This window comes from Lygodium microphyllum, chromosome 5 (genome assembly GCF_053477565.2).
Source record: "Lygodium microphyllum isolate KBCC chromosome 5, Lygodium_microphyllum_v1.1.10, whole genome shotgun sequence".
NCBI classification, from domain to species: Eukaryota; Viridiplantae; Streptophyta; class Polypodiopsida; order Schizaeales; family Lygodiaceae; genus Lygodium; species Lygodium microphyllum.
Window position 1 is genome coordinate 22,055,117 of NC_141139.1, and position 21,329 is coordinate 22,076,445.

The window sequence follows — 21,329 nt, forward strand, 5'->3', positions numbered from 1 at the left end:
AAGATCGCTTCCTTGGGAAAGGACAAGCGATCTCAAGGAAAGAAAAGGAAATGTGGGTTAACCTTAAAATTAACTAGAGTGTGGTTGATGTAGATAGTGAGACACTCATCACTTGGACCTACAAACAAAAGGGGGGGAAATATGAGAAAAGCTAGGCTTGACCAAGCCTACATATCCACAACATATGTTAGTGCTAATACTGAAACCCATAGAGACATTACTCTGTTGAATCACTAGCCAATACAACTCACTTTGTCGAACCAAGACAACATAAATAGATCAAGATGGTTTCACACTAATCCTAAGGTGTTCAAACTCAGTCCTTAGAACCAACATTGAGCACATTTGGTGCATGTCTTTCTCCTCCCTCCTCTCTCCTACAATTTCTTGGCAATAAGTAATGAAACAAACATAGGATCTTCTCAAAGAAGTAAAAAAATAATTAGTTTCCACAAAAAGAACTCGAGGACATAGAAGTATGCTAGATGTGAGCTCTTGGAAGCCCAAATTGAACAACTAAAAAAACTAAAGTACATAGGTCTATCATGTATACTAAAACCCTATGGGCAAGAAAAAGTGATAGACCAACCAAAGAAATGTTTCATCTCCTTCGTAAGAAAAAGGAGAAGGAAATTCTCCCCCTACTTAGCAATGGCAATGGAGAGAAAGCCTCCAATGAAAAGGAGAACTTGAATTTCATCCATGACTACTACTTTCATTTTTAGTACCCCCGTCTTTCTTTGGTAGACAAAACTAGATCCCAAAGCCAATATTTCCCTAACAAGACCAAAAGTAGTTCCTTAATCCACCACTACTAACATCCTAAACCAAGACCTCTGGATATGAGAACTATTCAACACCATTAAAGAACTCAAAAGAGGTAAAACCCTTGGAGTAGATGGCCTTCCTAAGGGATTCTTTCAAGAATTCTAGGACATCATCACTCCCCCCTATTGGTTGTATGAAAGGAGTCTCTCCACTTTAGGGCACTTTCTCGCTGCCTTAAATCTAGGGTCATCAAAGCTAATCCACAAAAGAGATGACAAAGCCCAACTAGCCAATTGGCAACCAAAATAACCTCAATGTACAAAAGTTGTGCTAAATTATTAGCTAAAAGAATCTCTGGGCATCTTGACCAATGGATCCATAGGGAGAAAAAAGGATTCATCAAGGGTAAGTACATCTTGACTAGATTATTGCACTCTCAGAAGGCATGTATTATGCTCAAGAAACCAAAGAGGATTTCATTTCCTTCAACATAGACTTTGATAAAGAATATGATGGGTTGGATGGCATTATATTTTCCAATCTCTTAATGACATGGGGTTTGTTAGATCCTTTATCAAATATATAATGACCCTTTTCAAGAATGTGTCCACTAGAGTTGCAATCAATGGATATCTTTATTGATCATTTTCCCCTTAGGAAGTTCATCTAACACAAATACCCCTTAGCTTCTCTGATTTTTGCCATTGCCACATATGCCTAAGGTTTGGTTAGTCCAAAAAGAAATGGATTCAAGCAACATTAAAGGAATTATGTTGTCAGATGGTAGTAAGAAAATTGTCCTTAACCTTTTTGCAAATGACACAAATGGCACAATAAGTAATGATGAGATCTTGCCTAGTTCCTTGTGGAGTTGCATCAAAGATTTTCGCTATGGCTCAGGGTCTGTGGTTAACCCTTATGAGATAGGTATCAAAAGCCTTATAAATCCTCCCCCCAATTGGCTTATTGAAAAAGGCTGTAAGATCATAAAAGAAGGGCAAATCTTCCATCTGATCAATATCCCCATGGGATTATGGTCTCGATGAAATAGAGATGGCAGTGGGTACTTTCAAATATAAAAAATGAATTAGACTACTGGAAAGACTTTCAAGGAAACCTTGCAAGTAGGATTGTGGTTCTCAAGCACATTATCATGGCATCCATGGTATACTTCCTGGCCTACTGGAAACCTCCTACAATACCTTTAAAGAGCTAGAAAGTTTTTGTAGAGATTTCTTATGGGGATCAAAAGATAACAATCAAAGGATCCACAAAGTAGCCTAGACTACATATATTTTACCTAAAGAGCAAGGGGGATTAGGTATCCTAGACCTCACAAGCCTAGCAAATAAATTTGAAGCTAAAGGGATCATCAAAAGCATCCAATTTTCCTAGGAAGGCTAGGCCATGTTGCTTCACAGATATGTCACAATTTTTGAGGTCAAAGGTCGCCCAAAGTGGAAAAACATGCCAATCATTATTGCAATATTTTTCAAGGTGTTTGTTACAATGAGAAAGTCATCTACCTTAGCAAAAAATATGTGCAAATCTTGGTTCAAGTTTAAGGTACATATTAATATCAAACAAGCACCTAATCTAGTGTTCCCTTGGGCTAACCTTGATTCCATTTGGTTTAGTATGCCAAAGTGGCAATGTACAAAACCAACACCTCACGATAGCTTCATTTCTATATAAGAAATGTGTATAGCTATGGGAAGATCTTTAGGACTTTTGTAAATGTCAATGGCTATAGCCTTGAGAGATTAACGAGCATTTTAAAGCCTTGAGGGAAAATTTTCAATTAATTTAGGAAATAATCTTGGAATGGCCTAACAATACTAGTTGAGCCATCCAACTTCAAGGATCTTTCAACAACCTAAGAGCCTTCTCACGGGAAAATGGTTACCCCACTACTACTTGTTATTAATACCCAAACATCCCCCCATAAGCTTATGTTGAAACTAAATGAAATATGCTTACTCAACTAGAAATTTAACCACTGCAGTTATAGATTCCCTCATGTGTGGTCCCTATGTTTAGGAGCAAAAAAATCAACTATTTTATGACTAATACTACACAGAGGTTTATGGACATGTGAATATGATAACAAGATTAAGTTTGGAGATGGATGATGCCCAAGGGGTGTAAAAGGTGTTAGAATATTAAAATGTACTTATATGAACATGTACTTAGAGAATGTCAAGAAAGACAATATCTAGATATTTAGGAGAACTAGACAGGATGGATCTAGAACATGTGGATGATACTTCACTGAGAGAACCTACCATATCCACACCTTCATTGTATATATATGTCGCATTCTCTCTCTCTCTCTCTCTCTCTCTCTCTCTCTCTCTCTCTCTCTCTACAAGTGGAAGAAGCAGCTGCTGAAGGCTGAAGTGACAGTGACAGTAGTGAGCTGTGAAAAGACACTATTGTGGCTCTGGTGACTCTTCATATGAGACATATCTCTTGGGAGGTGCATCCACAAACTAAGAAGGATTATTGAGAGTTATTATGAGAGTATTTTAGTGAGGAGATGATGTACTATTGAGAGAGAGAGAGAGAGAGAGAGAGAGAGAGAGAGAGAGAGAGAGAGAGAGAGAGAGAGAGAGAGAGAGAGAGAGAGAGAGAGAGAGAGAGAGAGAGAGAGAGAGAGAGTCAGAGATAGCCAATTCTATCAAAACAGTATAACTGTATATGAGAGATTGAGAGAGAGAACTATGAAGACATTGAAGATGAATAATATGTGATTGATTTCCATTCAAAAATGGTGTATTCCTTTATATTCATTGTTCCATTGATGAATTCTATGAAGATGTTGAAGATTATGGTTGATTCTATCAAATCCGTGGGAGAGGTCTATTATGATGCTGCGTGAAGATTTGTTGTTTTCTTGGTTTTGGTCATCAAAAGAATGAAATAAAAGCTTTTTGATGTTACAAGATAGATTTTCTTGCAAGAGAATTTCCTTTTCCTTGGTGTTCCTCTTGGGGCTCCATGTTTTTGGTGTGCAGTCAGGGAAACTTGCCATCAACAAGCACCAGATGAGGCTGAAAATGAAGGAAATGGCATTGCCAAGAAGAGGAGAATCCATTGTAAAGTTCCTTCTTCCACTGAAGAGTTGGAATTTCTCATAATCAAAGCCACTTTCCACAAGAATTTCATCCCAAAATGGCAGAAACATATCACCATCATGATGCATGCTCTATGTGGTGGACTGTTTCCTCTTCTTGTTGAAGCAGCAGACCCCTAATGAATGACGCAATAAAGAGGCAAGCATTAGAACGAGTCCAGAGGTACGTGAGAAGAGAGAAGGCAAAATCAAAGGTGAGAACAAGCTTGCAACAGAAGCCTCCTTTGACGCCCTAAAAGCACTCTTTACAGAAGTCCCCATGGCGACTCAAGGTCCCCTTCCTAGTCAAATTCATCCTGGAAATATTGATAATAGGCCAACAAATGTAGTCCCATTTTCCAGTTTTTAAGGGAGAGTACAATGAAGACCTTGATCTTCATGTAGCAGAGTTTATGGTAGCATGTGTGGCTAACAATGCCAGAATCCGTGAGCATTGGTTAGCAATATTCCCCACCACTTTCAAGGGCGCGGCGTTTCAGTGGTATGAGAGACAAGCAGCATGAACTTTTGGCACATGGGACGACATGAAGTTGGCCTTCCTCACTAAATTCAGGCGTGAAGGTTTTGAAGAGCGGATGTGAGAGGAGTTTTGAACCTAAGTCAGTCCTCTGGAGAAAGAGTAGAAGCTTATGTCTTGCGAATGGAATCCATCCTGAAGAGATGGACTAACCATCATTTGGACAAAGGAATCCAAAAAGGAGTGTTTCTCAAGGGTCTACAACCAGAAGTTCGCAAGTTCGTAGAATTGAGAAGACCAGTCAATCTGCAAGTTGCAGTTGAAGGTGCAAGATTGTATGACGAAGTTGAAGAAAGGCTGTCAATGACTCCAGGAAGAGGAGTCTTACCTTCTCCCATACCTGGAATGGTATACCCACCAAATGCAGTCCCAGGGAAAGTTCCCTACCCCTATGTCCAAATGCAAACAATGCCGCAGTACAATGTATCTAATCCAGTGTGGTCACTGCAGACGACAGTGCCTCAAATGATGGTTCAACCACAACAACAGTGGCCTCAAATAGTTTCTCCAATGGTGACTCAACAATAGTGGAATTCTACCAACTGGAATCAACAACCCCAAGTCTCAACAGGGACTCTGAATCAGAACCAGAACAGAGGACCTTCTGGATCGACCCAACCAGTATAAGTAGTAATTACAGACGCTTCCCAAAAACCCACTACAAGTACTTCAGGAGGTGAAAATATGAAGGACTACTTATCTAACTCCGTTGCAAGTATCAAGAAAGAGCTTCTAGATGTGATTATAGAGCAGCTACAGACGCTGAAGGTGAATACCGCCAATATATCCACTCTTGCGGGAGCTAAAAGAGATGTGATGCTCTCTAATACATGGTACGAAAAGTGTCATCAAGTGGGCCATTTAGCCACTGAATGTACTCGAAAACCAACCATTCCTAGAGCCTTCTATTCCTAATGTTTGCGGAAGAACCATACAGAGGATATTTGCTCCCTGAAAGAGATGCATGAACGAAGACAGAAGGATGAAAATGCAAGATTCAATTTGCTAGAATCCAAAATGACAACACAAGATATTGGACCAAAGCCTAGAGAGTTTGGTCCTAATTTCGGTCCAAGGAGGTTTCCCTCTCAAAGTTACATAGGATGACAGTCTGGTGGTGGTCAGAGATCAGAGGTGGAATATTACAGGTGTGGAGAAAAGGGCCATATCTTCCCAAATTGTCCAAACCCTAGATGATCTGTGGATTACAAGCCCTTATGTAGTCGGTGTAAAGGTGAAGGCCACACTACAAAGGACTGTCCTAGTCTAGCCCCTGTAAAGGCCAATGCCACTGATAGCCAACAGAAGGTACAAGAGCTTGCTTCCAATTTGGTTGAGTTGGAAGTTGCCGCTGTTACACGCACCAAGAAGAAGGAACCAGTTGTTCAAAACGAAAATAACTCTTCTGCCAAGATTGTGAAGTTTAACCTGCCAACAGAGGGACAGAGTAGTACAGAACAGAACAGTGCAGTATAGAGCATTGTAGTGCCACAGAGAGCTACAGAGACAGTCCCAAAGACAGGACCAGAGGCCCAAGAGATGGATAATACAGAAGCGCTTCCAGAAATAGAAGAAGTACCGATACTACAATTATTAGAAGAAAAAGGAAAGATGAAAATGGTTGTAGCTTCATTCCCCAGTCGGCTGAAGAAGTTTGTGGATCCTATCAAAGATTATGACTTGGTCAAAGACCTAGACACTTTTAAACCAAACTTAACATTTCGACAGTTGTTGCTGATGCTGTCTCCCAACTGTCGAAAGAAATTCAAAAGCATCTTGACAAGAAGACGTGGACTAAGGATCGCTCCTTCAACATCGACCAAAATCAATAAGGCCCCAAAACCTATAAAGGAAGTAGATGTGGCTAATGCCTTTCTAGATCCTGGAACCCCAAAGATTAGTGTATGGATAGAAGGATACTTCATTTCAGATGCATTGATTGATGGAGGCTCATCAGTAAACATAATGACAGATGTCACAATGAAGGATTTAGGGTTGCAAGGAATTCAACCTACACAGTGGCTTATTAGATTGGCAGACCAAAGTAGAGTTACACCGTTGGGCATCCTCCCATACGTAAAAACAACCCTTGAAGGAAGAGATTATTGGCTGACATATCTAGTGGTCAAACCAAATTCTTATGGAACCTCATACCCTCTGTTGTTAGGAAGACCTTGACTTTTTGAAGCCAAGACAGACTGGTTCAAAGGAACCCTAACCTTAGGTAGAGGACCCAAAAAAGCGGTGTTAAAGCTATATGGATCGCAAAAAGGCAATGGATCCACATCCATTGAAGTCATAACTGACTCCTCTAACGAGGTAATAGATGGTACATCAGGATATGAAGAGGCTGTTAAGAAAATATTTCCTAAAAAAATAGAGGCACAGTCCTTAACAGTGGGCACTATAAGCCAACTGCCAAGGGAAGCAAAATCCTTGTCCATGGGTGAATACCTCTTGCCTCAACTAGAATTAACTTCTGAAATCACCTCTGACAGTGAAATAGAAGCATCGATGTATTGTTATCCCTGTTACATGACAGTCGCGCAGAGACAGTACAATTATAGAGCAAAGACAGTACATAGGTAGAACAGATACAGAGCAGATATAGAACAAAGGAAGAGCGGATACAAAGACAGTTACAGAAACAGTAACATAGCTAGAGCCAGAGCCAGAGCCAGAAGCAGAGTCACAAGCTGTAACAGAAGCAGAAGTAGACGTAGAGGCAAAAGATATGTTCTTCTCCTACAGAGCCTCTACAAAAGCAGAGAGACAAAGCTTTCCAAAGGAAGAGGATGAAAATGATGAGGAAGAAAAAGAAGCAGGTTATGAAAGTACAGATGAAGAATTTCCTCTGATAACGGATAATCTTGTTGATGTCCTTACAAAGACCTCAGAGGTCAAAGATTGGAATGGCCATGGTTCCATTTGGGTTGACCAATGGACCACAAAGTATGCAGAATCTGTATAAGCAATGGATTAAAAGCATAAAAATTAAGCTCACCAGTGGCTCCTGTCGCCTTGACTATTCAGTCCAAAGAAAAGATGATGATGATGCCTCTTGCCAACATAAGCCAAAGTCCTCAGAGCCACGGCCTCTAGCAGGTCCATGCTATGTGACATTCTTGGATGCATCTTCGGAAGATGAATCCCTAAGTCCAGAAGAAATCACCACTCAAACAGAAGCAAACAAAGCTCTGATACCCTTCTAGCAACCTAAATAGACGAATGAGTCATCTGTTCAAAAGGAGGACACTGGTTCTAGTGGAACATCAGATGAGGATACTACTCTCTTGAAAGAGTCAGACCTCTACCCAGAAGCAATCTATGGGACATTTATCTGCGAAGTGGAAGGTGAAAGACAAGTAACATTCTTGGATACTGACGGTACTAAACGTCACTTGAAAGTGGGTCTCAATCTTCCAGAAGAAGAACTAGTGGTCCTGTGAGACCTACTCAAAGAGAACTTAGATGTGTTTGGTTGGTCATATAAAGATCTAAAGGGGATTGATCCCACAATATGTCAACATCACATTGACCTAGAGCCTGATGCCAAACCGGTCTATCCCGTGGCTAACAGTGAATGGGTTTCGCCCATTGTGATAGTACCTAAGAAGAATGGGAAACTTTGAATATGTGTTGACTTTCGGAAGCTGAATTCGAAGATGAAGAAGGATCATTTTCCTATCCCTTTTATAGACCAACTGTTGGACACAATGGCAGGCCATGAGCTTTATTCCCTCTTGGATGGATTCAGTGGATATAACCAAGTCCAAATTGTAGAAGAGGACCAATCCAAAACAACCTTCACCATAGAATGGGGGACTTATGCCTACAGAATGATGCCATTCAGGCTCTGTAATGCTCCTGCCACCTTCCAACGAGTAATGATGGCTTCCTTCCAGAATCATCTACATGATTTCATTGAGGTGTATCTTGATGACTTTTGTGTCTATAGTTTGATCCGTGCGCACTGGGGATGTTTTGGCAGATGCTATGAGTATGGGATCTTTCTCAACCCTGACAAATGTGTCTTTGGCATCTCGTCAGGAGTTCTGTTGGGTCATATTGTCTTTGCGCAAGGGATTGCAACAGACCCGGCAAAGATTGAAAAGATTGCCGCCTTAATAGCACCAACAAACCTCAAGCAATTCAGAGGATTTCTTGGACATGTGGGCTACTACAGAAGATTTATTGCACATTTTGCAACCAAGGAAACCCCTCTGCACAAGCTCCTAAGGAAAGAAGCTGATTTCCTTTGGACTGATGCCTGTGAAGAGGCCTTTAATACCCTAAAACAGTGCCTGATCCAAGCACCTATTTTGCAGCCTCCTGATTGGACGAAGGAGTTCCATGTGCACACTGATGCATCAGTTGAAGGGCTAGGTGCTGTCCTATGTCAAAAGGGTCCCTCTAAATTAGATCAACCAATATATTATGCAAGCCGAAAGGTCACTGATAGGGAACAAAACTACACAGTGTGACAGAGCTTGAGTGCTTGGCAATGGTGTTTGCACTGGAGAAGTTTCGACACTATTTATTGCCAACACATTTCAAGTTCTATGTGAATCATGAAGCCTTGTCCTTCCTGATGAACAAAGCCGATGTTAAAGGACGATTGATAAGATGGTTGCTCCTATTCTAGGAGTTCGATTTTGAAGTAGTCATTAAGCCTAGCCATTCCCATGTCCTAGCCGACCATCTATCACGGATCCCTCAAATAGAAGAAGAGGAACAGAATGATCCAGACCTTCCTGATGCTTCCTTGTTTCTAGTTGAAATAGTTACTCCCTGGTATGCAGACATAGCCAACCTCATGGCAACTCAATAATATCCTCCTGGCATCTCAAGCCGTGAGAAGAAGAAGCTTCTGTTAGAATTAGCCCCCTATACCTTGGTAGGCAGTGCACTGTACAAGAGAGGCAAAGATGAAGTGCTGCGAAGATGTGTTGCAAGGGATGAAATCGACATAGTATTGAAAGCATGCCATGACGAACCATGTGGTGGACACTTCGCAGGAGAAGCGACAGCCAGGAAGGCTCTGTTAGCAGGATACTAGTGGCCGACCCTCCACAAGGATGCATATGATTAGTGTAAAAGATGTGATGCTTGTCAGTGAATGGGAAAACCCACCAAAACAAGTGCCATGCCATTGCAACCCATTCTTTCCATAAAGCAGTTCGAGAAGTGGGGGATCAATTTTGTGGGTCCCATTGATCCACCTACCAGATGGAAGCAAAACAGATACATCTTAGTATGTATGGATTATGTCACAAAGTGGTGTGAAGCTAAAGCCCTGAAGCGGGATGATGGTAACAATGTAGCACTGTTCGTGTATGAGAATATTATCACCCGTTTTGGCTGTCCCCTCCAGCTGGTGAGTGATAGAGGTACTCATTTCCTTAACAAAATCATGAAGGAGCTGACGGAACTGTACAAGATCTGCCATCGCAAGTCCACTCCCTATTACCCAAGGGCCAACAGTTAAGTTGAAGTCACTAATCGCATCCTTTGCTTGATTTTGACAAGAACGATTGCCGCACATTGTTGCGACTGGGATGATCAACTTACAGAGGCCCTCTGGGCATATTAAACCTCCCATAAGGCGGTTACATGACATACCCCTTTCCAGCTAGTGTATGGTACAGAAGCCGTCTTCCCTGTTGAGGTGGAATTGCCCTCTTTACGAGTGGTAGTTAAAGAACGCTTGGGAGATAATGTGTCACTACAACGCCATCTCCTGCACTTGGAATGCTTGGATGAGATACGGCGGATGGCTCTACAGTGCATCGAAACCACTCAAGCGCGACGCAAGGCCTATCATGACAGTTTCATCAAGCACAAGGAGTTCAAAGAAGGTGATCTTGTTCTAGCTTATGATTCGAGATTTGGCAAGTTTCTTGGCAAGCTTCAACAACGGTGGATGGGCCCGTACAAGGTACTTGCTGTCAATCCTAATGGCTCTGTTTAGGTGCAGACCGTTGATGCCTCTGATGATCCATTCCTCATCAATGGCTATCGCCTGAAGAAGTACTTCCCTCCCTGGGGATCTTGAAAATCACAATCAACCTACCCCTTCCCTTTTGGGCATCGCACTGTCATTCTTGTCGTGCTTCTGATAGCCATTATGATTCTCCTCATGAGGCGGTCTCGTTCTACTACCCCCTCGCAGAAACATCTCAACTCGACATTGTTCTCTTCTCGTCCGATCCAACAACGGTGGCAAGGTTGGTCTTGATATATGGCATTTCTACCATTCTCTTTCTTAAGAAAAAAAACACAAGAAGAAAAAAAAAGAAGAAAAGAAAAAAAAGGAAAAAGAAAACAAAAAAAGGAAAAGAACAAGAAAAAGAGAGAGAAAAAAACAACAACAAAACTGTTATGGGAGAAAAGGAAGAAAATTCCCTGTCATAGCAAGCCTCATTCCAAGAAAAGGTGGAAACACCCTTGGGCAGGAAGCTAACTATGGAAAAGGTGGTAACATCCTGCAGTTTAGGATAGCTGACTCACCAGCAGAACCTCTTTAGCGAGTAATTTGAAGCCACCTCCCTTGGTGCGTTGTCTCTGCAATATCATTCCTCCTGCCCTTCTTAATAGACGACCTTTCTTACAAATCATTGAAGTACGAGACTTGTAGGCTGCCTCCCTAAGTACGCCTTGTCTTCAAGATCCTCATGACAACCACAGTTGACATGATCTTCATCACCAACCCCTTGAGTGATGCGAGCTTTCATCCTTATAGGATGGGGACGTGAGTATGGGCTGCCCTCTGTATCTATCAGAGTGTGAGACAGAGGGTAGGGGGAGTGACCAGTCTTTCCCTTTAAATCAAATGAGAGGTGAGATGTGTGAATGGAGTGTTGCATACACAGGATGGGCCTCTCAATACACAATGCACGATCTGTTCTTGTGCACTGCACTATAAGGTTCCCTGGCCTTCCTTCTTGCACTGTATGCTGGCACAGGGTGGGATGCACATTTGCGCCATCAATTGCACACAAGGCATACCACCTTTACACAAATGATAGCGAGAATTACATCAATGGGTTTCAGGAATACTGCCCTCTGTATCTTTCAACAGAGCGTGAGACAGAGGGTGGGCTGAGTGGTGTGACTGATGTTTCTTCAATCAATTATTGAGAGGTGAGGATTGAGGGACGTTACAACAATTGGAGTCAGGTACGTTTCCATTTCCCTATGCACCCACAGGCTGGGTTTCTGCCATTAGCACATGACACGTCATTCCGTTCTGTACACTGCACTGCAAGGCTCCATGGCCTTCCTCCTTGCACCTATTCCAGACAGGGTTGGACACACTGATGCACCATCAATTGTACACCCTGGCATACTCCCTCCACACCATCCCCTTGTCGATTCGTAAAACGGGTGTGAGCTCTGGGTTTTCATCCTTATTTCCTCGAGTGATGTTACTAATGGGGCAAGTGCCTGCTCTTTCAATCCATTTGAGTGATCGTGAGTTGAGTGCAATATTCCTCGCCATCGATGAATTTCCTGTGATTCTTTCAACTAGCTACCTCCCTAGGTGCTACGGCACGATCCCTGCCACAAAGGACATTGGCTGAATGCTGTAAAGATACCTTGTTACCTCCTGCAGCCAGCCGACGACGACACTAGACGCAATCTTGATAGTCGACATTCCTCCTCGACAATATGGGCCAAGTTTTTAGTACCGGTCATGTCTTAAGTGTGGGGACGTCATGGTTGGTCTGATGTGAGGTACCAAGTCCTTGATATTTGGGTTACCCTTCCTGTTAAGGTTTTAAGTGTGGGGATGCATCCATGTGCATCTATGCTGCATACCCCCATATATATACCCTGTTATGATCATGCATCTATGCCATGACTTCATTTTACCTTGATGGGGTCCCTTCCCCACCCTTCCGTTCTATTTCACCCTGTCCCTGAGGTTGTTCCTTGATCGTTTGCTCTTATTCTTGGTTTTTCATTTCTTTCATACGAACGGACCTTACGTTCACCGGAATTCCAATCCAACCTTACAGCCCTGTTCGTCCCTTCGAACTGCCTATTTTTCCTTTTTGCCAATACCTGTTCCAACAGAAGGTTCTCAAGTTATTAATTTTTGAAGCAATTCCCGTAAATGGGACGGTTTTCCATGTGAACACATCTTTATTACTTCAGAACCCTGATCTAATGTGTCAAGCCTGTCCTTTCCCTTCCCCTGACATTTTTTCATTTTTTTCCGTGTCATTTTGATGCACGGTTGATTCGTTATTAATTTTTTCGGATTTTGAGTCTTTTTCCTACTTATTTTTCACATTTTTCCATGAGAATCCGCCCTATTTTCACCGGAATTCCAGTTTGATTTGACATTTGTATCCTGCCAACATTTCCCCCACTTTTTCCTTCTTCTTCCCCCCTTTTCCAACTGCCGGATTTTTAGTTATTAATTTTTCAAAGCGTTTTCGCATACATTTTTCGTGTTTTTTTTCCATGTGAACCCATTCTCATTTCCCCCAAATTGAGTTTTGATGCACCAACTGTGTGAATTCCTTTCTTCCAAACATTTTTCCTTTTTAGTGCCTGCAATTTCGACGCATGGTTTTTCCCGTATTAATTTCCGAGTCCCTTTTCAGGCCCATTTTTGGGTTTTTTCCCATGTGAACGCGTCCTATCTCGATCGGAACTGTGTTGTGTCATGATAACCTTGTCAGACACATTATTTTGTACACTTTTTCTTCTTTCCACACTTTGTTCCGATGCACGAATTTTTCAATATTAATACCCGTAGGTGTTTTCGGGTTTGTTTTTTGCGTTTTTCCCATGTGAACACCCTGATTTTGCCTCGAAACCTATGCTGCTTGTCTCCATCCTTTTCCCCTCGTCTCTCGACACACTTTTCCTTTTTACGGAATTTTGATTCGACGAACGGTTTGGATTTTATTAACTTTTCTTCATTTTTCCCGTTAACCACGTTTCTCGTGTCGTGCGTGAACGCTCTTGTTTCTGGTTTTACGCGCCTTGGGATGCCCCGTGGCATCCGTGGCTTGCGCGTCACCGCCCCTACTCATTTGACCCCATCACTGCAAATTTTTTTTACCCCTGCCCAAGCATGCGCGCAGGCTGGGGGTGTGTTTCTTGCCCCTCCATTTTCCATTATTATTATTATTAGTTTATTTTCCATTTAAAAAAAACATAAAACATACGCAGCAAAAGACCAAAAAAAAAAGAGAAAAAGAAGAAGAAGAAGAAAAAAAAAACCCCACCTCGAAAATGAAGAAGAAAAGAAAAGAAAAAGAAAAAACCGGGACACACAATGAAAAATAATAATAATCCTAATAATACATAAATCCAACAAATGTATATATATATATGTATATGTATATGTATATGTGTGTGTATATATATATATATATAAAGCAATAAAGAAAAAAGAAAGAAAAACAAGAGAAAAAAGAAAAAGAAAAAGAAACCGAAAAAAAAAGAAGAGAAAAAAGAAGAAAAAGAAAAAGAAAAAAAAACACATACATGTGGGTCGTTGCGCGCCCGCGTCCCCCCCTTCTTCCCTCTCTTCTTCTCCTTCCTCTTCTTTCCTCCTCCCCCTCCTTCTCTTCTTCCTTCTCCTCCTTCTTCTCTCCCCCCCTCGGTCGCCCAGCGCCTGTGCCGCCGTCTTCTCTCCCTCGACCGCCGTGGACGCCCCTTCGCCACTGCTTGTGAACGTCGCCTCCTCTATGGCCTTGCGCCTAACGGATGCCCTCCCACTGTCCCCTGCTGTCTGCTATTCGATGCCCAGGCCGCCTCCTTGACGGCCCTACGCCTGGCACGCCCTCTAGCCCTCTAGCCGCCTCGCTGCCCTTCACTCCACGCCTTGTGCCGTCGCCTTTGACCTCACCCTGCAGCCCCTGCGCCCGCCGTCTGCTGCGCTCGACGCCGTCTCCTACCCATCGCCGTCGCGCTCAACGCCATCTCCTATCCACCCGCCATCTCTTCCTCTCCCCTCCTCCTCCTCCTCCTCCTCCCCTCCTCCTCCTCCTCCTCCTCCTCCTCCCTACCCTCCACTTCCTCCACCCTCTCTTCCTCCTCCCTACCATCCACTTCCTCCACCCTCCCCCACCACCACCTCTTCCCTCTCCTCCTCCCACCACCACCTGCTGCATCTCCACCCTGGTTAGTCACTAACTAACCTTAGTTAGTCCTAAATTAACCCTAGCTAATCATTTAAACTAACCCTAGTTAATAACCTAACTAACCTTAGTTAGTACTTCACTAACCCTAGTTGACCCCCCACTAACCTAACGAGGGTTAGTTGACTAACCCTCCCCACTAACCTAACTAAGGTTAGTTCCTTAGTCACTAACCTAACTAGGGCTAGCTGACTAACCCTCCCCACTAACCTAACTAGAGTTAGTACCCCCTAACCTAACTATAGTTAGTTCCCACCACTAACCTCCCTCGAGTTAGTTGACCCCTAACCTTACCCTAGTTAGTTCACCCTACTAACTTAACCCCTAGTTAGTTTACACCCCACTGATGACTGAACCATGGTTAGTTGACTACCCCCTAAATAACCTTGGTTAGTTAGTCTAACCACATCTAGTTAGGACTTGACTGCCTACCCTGACTAGACTAACTAAACTAGACTAACCTAACTTACCTAAACTCCCTAGACTAGACTAACTCACACTAACCTAATCAACCCTGACTAACCTAACTAGATCAGACTTGACTTATCCTAACTTAATTGACCTACCTAGACTAACCTGACTTGACCTCACTTAACCAACTACCCTGATTTACCTCATTTAATTGATTTAGTTGATTCCAAAAATTCATTTAAAATCAGAAAAAAATTACAGAATTTTTTTTGAACATTTACCAATATCTCTGCAATTTTTTAGAATATTTTTAAGGTGGAAATTAAAATTAAAAAATTACAAAAAAATTAAAAATCTGAAATTTCATTCAAAGTTACCTGAAAAATGGGCAAAATTCCTTCAATATTAGTAAAAATAGAGAAATAAATTCAGAAAAAATCCAAAAATTTCCACAAACCCACTGCCCTTTTTCCACTAATTTCTCCACTGAAAATATTTCCATTAAAAAAAAAATCTCTGAAGAAAAAAAACCCTAATTTTAATACTACCTATCATAAAAATTTATTTTAAATCCTACAAATCATCTGAAAATCATGGCTGCATTAATATCAATTGTGGACACTTCCTAACTGGCTAAAATTTCATTCTTCCACTTCATAACATATCCATGTGTTATATATCCTGATTTAATTATTATTAAAAAAAACACACCTAGCAAAATACAAAAAAAATCAAAATAATAAAACAAATTACCCAAACCAAACAATAAACACACCTAACATAAAAATAAACAAAATAAAATAATAAAATAATAAAAATAAAATAAAAATCAATAAAAACACTAAGGTGTTTTATTTTTTGTTCAGTTAGTGGTCTTTGATTTTGTTTGACTGAATTCATTACTTTTGGGAGAGTACTCCATGCGCCTTCAGTCCATTGCATACACACCCCTACTAGGTATTTATTTTGTGAGCTTTATTTATTTTCATTACTCCCTTAATCACAATTAATTGCTAAAATACACTATTCATTCACCCACCTTTTTCACGCGCATTCATGCTATTCACACAATTTAATAATTTAAAAATAAACCATCCGTTCACTTTACACGCACTACTGCGCTTAAGAGGCATCTTAATTTGTAATAAAAATGAACCAGTCGTCACAAAAAAGCACGTGTTGGCAAAAAAACGCTCCACATCACTATTAATTTTTAATTAAGGAATTTGCATTTAGAGACCTAGTCTGGGAATCGTAGTCCGGGTTGCGATAAAGCACCGTTTCAGTATAATAATTTGTAATTAAGATTTTAAGAAGGAACATCTATTTTCTTATTAAGGTTTATAACCTAATAAAATGTTACCCATTGTTACTAATTTCTTAAAATGAACCCTTCATTAAAATAATTCTCCCTCACTGCACTTTTTCCTCCTTTTAATAAACACGTTTCGTGGGATGGATGCGTAAAAGTCTTTTAGTTGACATTGATGATAAAGGTTATGCTCCGGTCTTGAGATACATTTTTATGGTATTCTTGTTTGTCTATGTGTTACGATTACTGGTGCAGTGTGTAGTTCTTTCTTTCTTGCTTGATACGAAGATTTGGGTGCTTGTTTGTTGCATCACATGAAGTTTTCGATCGCATATGTGTAGAGGTCATGCCAAATGTTTTCTAGGATGTGGATTGTTTGGGGTGGTAAATGGGTTAGTTACGTCTATGTACGTGTGTCCTTATTTTGATTGATTTCTTTTTTATCGCCCTTTGGTTGTTTTGCAGGCATTCTTTGTGATTGTCTGTGTTGTGCTGTGTGTGTTTTCCATCTGAATGGCACCTCACACTCCTCCTCCTATCCAGTATGTCCCGTTGGTCAGTAGGGATTATTCTTCCCTACTGGCTTTTGAGCCTATAGCGAAAGTAAGACTCGCGACTTTCATGGCTGCTTCATTCCCCTTGATTGCAAATGATCCATCCATGTGTGATGAGTTCCTTGCATCATACAACAAGAAGTCGGGATTGGTCCATGGTGCTTCCATGACATTGACACCCCGAGGGTTAGGAAAGGCTTTGTCTCTTCCCTACAAAGGAGAGCCCTTTGTTACAGCTAGACAATTATTCTCCAACGATGAGATTTACAAGCTGTTACAAAAGTAGACCAATGAAATTTTGGATGTCAAGAAAGTGATTAACACTTCAGGAGTCTCTTTTTCCATAATTACTGATCCTGTGTGGAAGTTGGTCTGCCAGTTTCTCCAAGACAGGTTTATGCGTGCCAAAACACCATTCCATTACTTATCCAAAGAGCTCTTTACAGCTTCCACGATGGTGTTAAAGGGAGTGGCCATTGATTGGAGCACTTACCTACTTACAAAGATGGATCAACATTTCGTCAAAGTAATTAGAGGAAATGTCACAAATGTTACCTATGGATCCTACCTGTATGCTTTCTTGACGTACTCAGGCCTAAAGAAGGGTGTGCTACCACCTCCTCCATCTGATCCAGTACCTCCTCCACCACCTTCAGAAGAGTCCGAATCTATTGATATAGAGGATCTTGATTCTCCTCCTCCACTGGTCATTCAATGAAAGTGCTTGAAGTGTGTGGCAGATAAAGCTCCTTCAGTTCTTCCTTCAATTACAATTCCTGCTACATTTGGCAGTGACCTCCCTGATTATCTCACATGTAATAACATGTTCAGAGCACATAGAGAGGGTTCCTTGGACATATCAGTCCCTTCATTGAACAGTCTAGTGTCGAGAGATGCCATTCCATTCCTCTGTAAAGACATCCGGAGTCCGATTGAACTTTCAGTGAGACAGCCTATGCTCAACAGCTATATGCTTCCTTTTATGAAGAATTGATGCAGTCCAAAGACCAGTTGCATAAGGAAACATCAAAGTTATCCTCTGCTAAAGACACACTAGCAAATCTGTTTAAGCAGATGGAGCAACATATCCAAATGATTGAGACCCGAAGAGAAGAGATATATTCTTTGAAGATTCAGTTAATAGAAGCTCAGTCAGAGGTCACTAAAATCTCAGAGGAGAAGGAGAGGATGTCCAAAGAAGCGCAAGAGTTTCAAACTCTTTGAGATGCAAAACTCTCAGCCTTACAGACTACTCAGGACACAATGGAATCACAAGCTTCCCAAATCAAGTAGATGCAAGACCAACTGACGCAGTTACGGTCTGTTCCTCCAAGCCCTAATGTTCCACTAATCCCTTCTCTCTCAAAGCAGGACTTGGAAGTTCTTCAGAGACAGGCCACCTTTTGTCCTTTGTTCCAAGATAAAGTGGAAAGATTGCAGTCCAGGATGGATTTGTTATGGTCAACATTTGAGCATTTCCAAGAATATGTTCATCTGGACCATTCTTTCTTTGTCCACTATCAATTGCAGAAGTTGGCCTTTTACATGAAGCTTTCAACGATGGATCTTCCTCTTCCCGAGGATGGTTGGAGTGGGGCTTGGTCTCTTGAGTTACTAACAAAAGTGATTCGTATGGTGTTTGAAGGTTTTGTGACAACCGATACCATGTTGCTGTCATATATGTATCTACGCGGAGATCAGTTGATTCCAGATGAAGTAGATATGGCCTGGTATGTGGGAGACATGGTGTTGCAAGCTGTTTTGTATATCAACTATTTGGAGTTGCGAATAGATGACATGTTCCAGAGTTACTCCTCAAAAGTGGCTACTTGCCCTAATAATTCTTGGCACTTAATGATTGATTATGTGGTCCTGAATCAACGACATAACACAGCTTTTACCTATGTACAGAGCACTAACCAACTGAGGGTAGATCTCTTAGCACACCTTTCCAAAAACCATCCATTTGATTCAATCTTTTTTTATGCCTATTAGAGAAGATCTATCTTAGGTCCCTCTGTTCCTAGCCTATTGTACTACCAACAATGGCTCATCGTTATGATACCTATTTTTCCCTTTATCAAACCAATTCAACAGCAATCTTACCCCTTCTTTTCCAACCTCAATCTTTTCCTCAAATTCCCATATTTACCTATTGCTCTTTTATCGAAGATAGAGTATTTTCCCCTTCTCTACCATGCCCTTCACCATCCATCCAATACCTTCAATTTTTCCTATTTATCAATTAACACCTTTCCTAACTGATTCCCTAAAATTTTCAGCCACTCCTTCTTTAACTTATTCCTCCTTTTATAATTTTGCCTATTCCTCTCTTCATCCTCTTTTACTTATTCCCCTTCCATCTCCTACCATTTCTATCTCTCAACCCCCTCACTTGGTTAGTGAATATGAAGGATTTGATCAGCAGATTCTAAGAAGAAGAGGATGGAGCTTGACTGATTCTCTTACAGAACCTCAGATTAATTGGCCAATAATTCCAAGAGATTGGACGACTGCTAATCAAGCATACCAGAACTACCTTCATTTTTCTCACCAATATTCACAATCTCTAGATCCTTCAGTGAGATTGATAGCTCATTTTGCTTGGTATCTAGCATACATGCATAGGCATTCCCATAATGATCAAAAGGCCATTCCAAAACTTTGTATGAATGTCAATGTAAACATTGACTCCCACCAGTTGGATGTCCTGTATTTTCATGCCCTATGTCTACCTAGTAGATATCTTATTTTGCTAGAAAGAATGTGCTGCCTGCAGTTCTTTCAAAATCCTCCAAAGACATTTGTAGATGAATCCTTCTCCATGGATCATTTTCGAAACCACCAATCTTTCAAAAGGGATCATCTTCATTGATGCCTTTGCAATGTATTTTGGAAGATTCTTAATGATATATATCTTTCTTTTTGGAGGTGTCATTCAGATGGTTGTGTTGACTTGTTCGAGAGCTCTTTTCAACTGCTTGATGATGGATGAAAAGCCTATAGTGGAAAGTTGAAGAGAACCTCTTATATCCTTTACAAATTTGTTATGGCTATTTAAATGATTAATCAGATGAGTTAATGACTAACGGGAGTTTTCCTTCAGTAGTTTTTTCTAAAGATACAGGTGATAAGTTGGGGTTGTGGTTTGGTGAGATTATTGAAGATCTGACGGAAGATAAAATTGAGCTCTTTAATGAACTTATACTCTTCTTTTCCTTTGGTCGTGAGGACGCTTCCTTTTTAAGTGTGGGGATATGTTGAGAGTGGAAAAAGATTGAATTTTTGACTGATTTTTGTTGTTTTTGAGGACTGAATGATTGATTTTTTGATGGATTTAGAGTGATATATGGTTGTTAATGGAAGTATTTGAGAGTGTTTTGTATGATATTGATTATTTTTTGGACGTTCATGATAATTCTCAGTGGAGATATGAAGCTCTATGATGTTCTGATAGGTTCTGATTGGTTTTGTATACCTTTTGTATAGGTTCTGTTTTGTTTTGATTTTCTTCTGTATGAAGCATGGATTGATGATTGATGAAGATTGAGATCTTTTGAAAGCTTATTAAATATTTTTTGATAGTTTGGAATGGTTTGAGTATGAGTTATGAGGTTCTAATGACATTCTGTAGACGCTTTGTAGAGCCTCTGTCTCTGTACTATAGCTGCTCTGGTACTGTACTGTAACTGTTTTGTAGACCTTCTGTAAGTGTTATGTAGAATGTATGTGTGAATTTGGGAAATTTTTCTAACGAAAGGATGAATCTAAGTTCAAAAGAGCTAAAACAAGTGGAAGAAGCAGCTGCTGAAGGCTGAAGTGACAGTGATAGTAGTGAGCTATGAAAAGACACTATAGTGGCTCTGGTGACTCTTCATATGAGACATACCTCTTGGGAGGTGCATCCACCATCTAAGAAGAATTATTGAGATTTATTATGAGAGTATTGTAGTGAGGAGATGATGTACTATTGTGAGAGAGAGAGAGAGAGAGAGAGAGAGAGAGAGAGAGAGAGAGAGAGAGAGAGAGAGAGAGAGGGATAGCCAATTCTATCAAAACAATATAACTGTATATGAGAGAGAGAACTATGAAGACATTGAAGATGAATAATATGTGATTGATTTCCATTCAAAAATGGTGTACTCCTTTATTTTCATTTTTCTATTGAAGAATTCTATGAAGATATTGAAGATTATGGTTGATTCTATCAAATCCATGGGAGAAATCTATTATGATGCTGCGTGAAGATTTGTTGTTTTCTTGGTTTTGGTCATCAAAAGAATGAAATAAAAGCTTGTTGATGTTACAAGATAGATTTTCTTGCAAGAGAATTCCCTTTTCCTTGGTGTTCCTCTTGGGGCTCCACATCTTCACCTACTCTTATCTTCTTCATTATCACCTCTCCTTAAGAGTGAGAAAGATTTTTGTCCTCTTTATCATTATTGTCATCCTTATCTCATCTTATCTC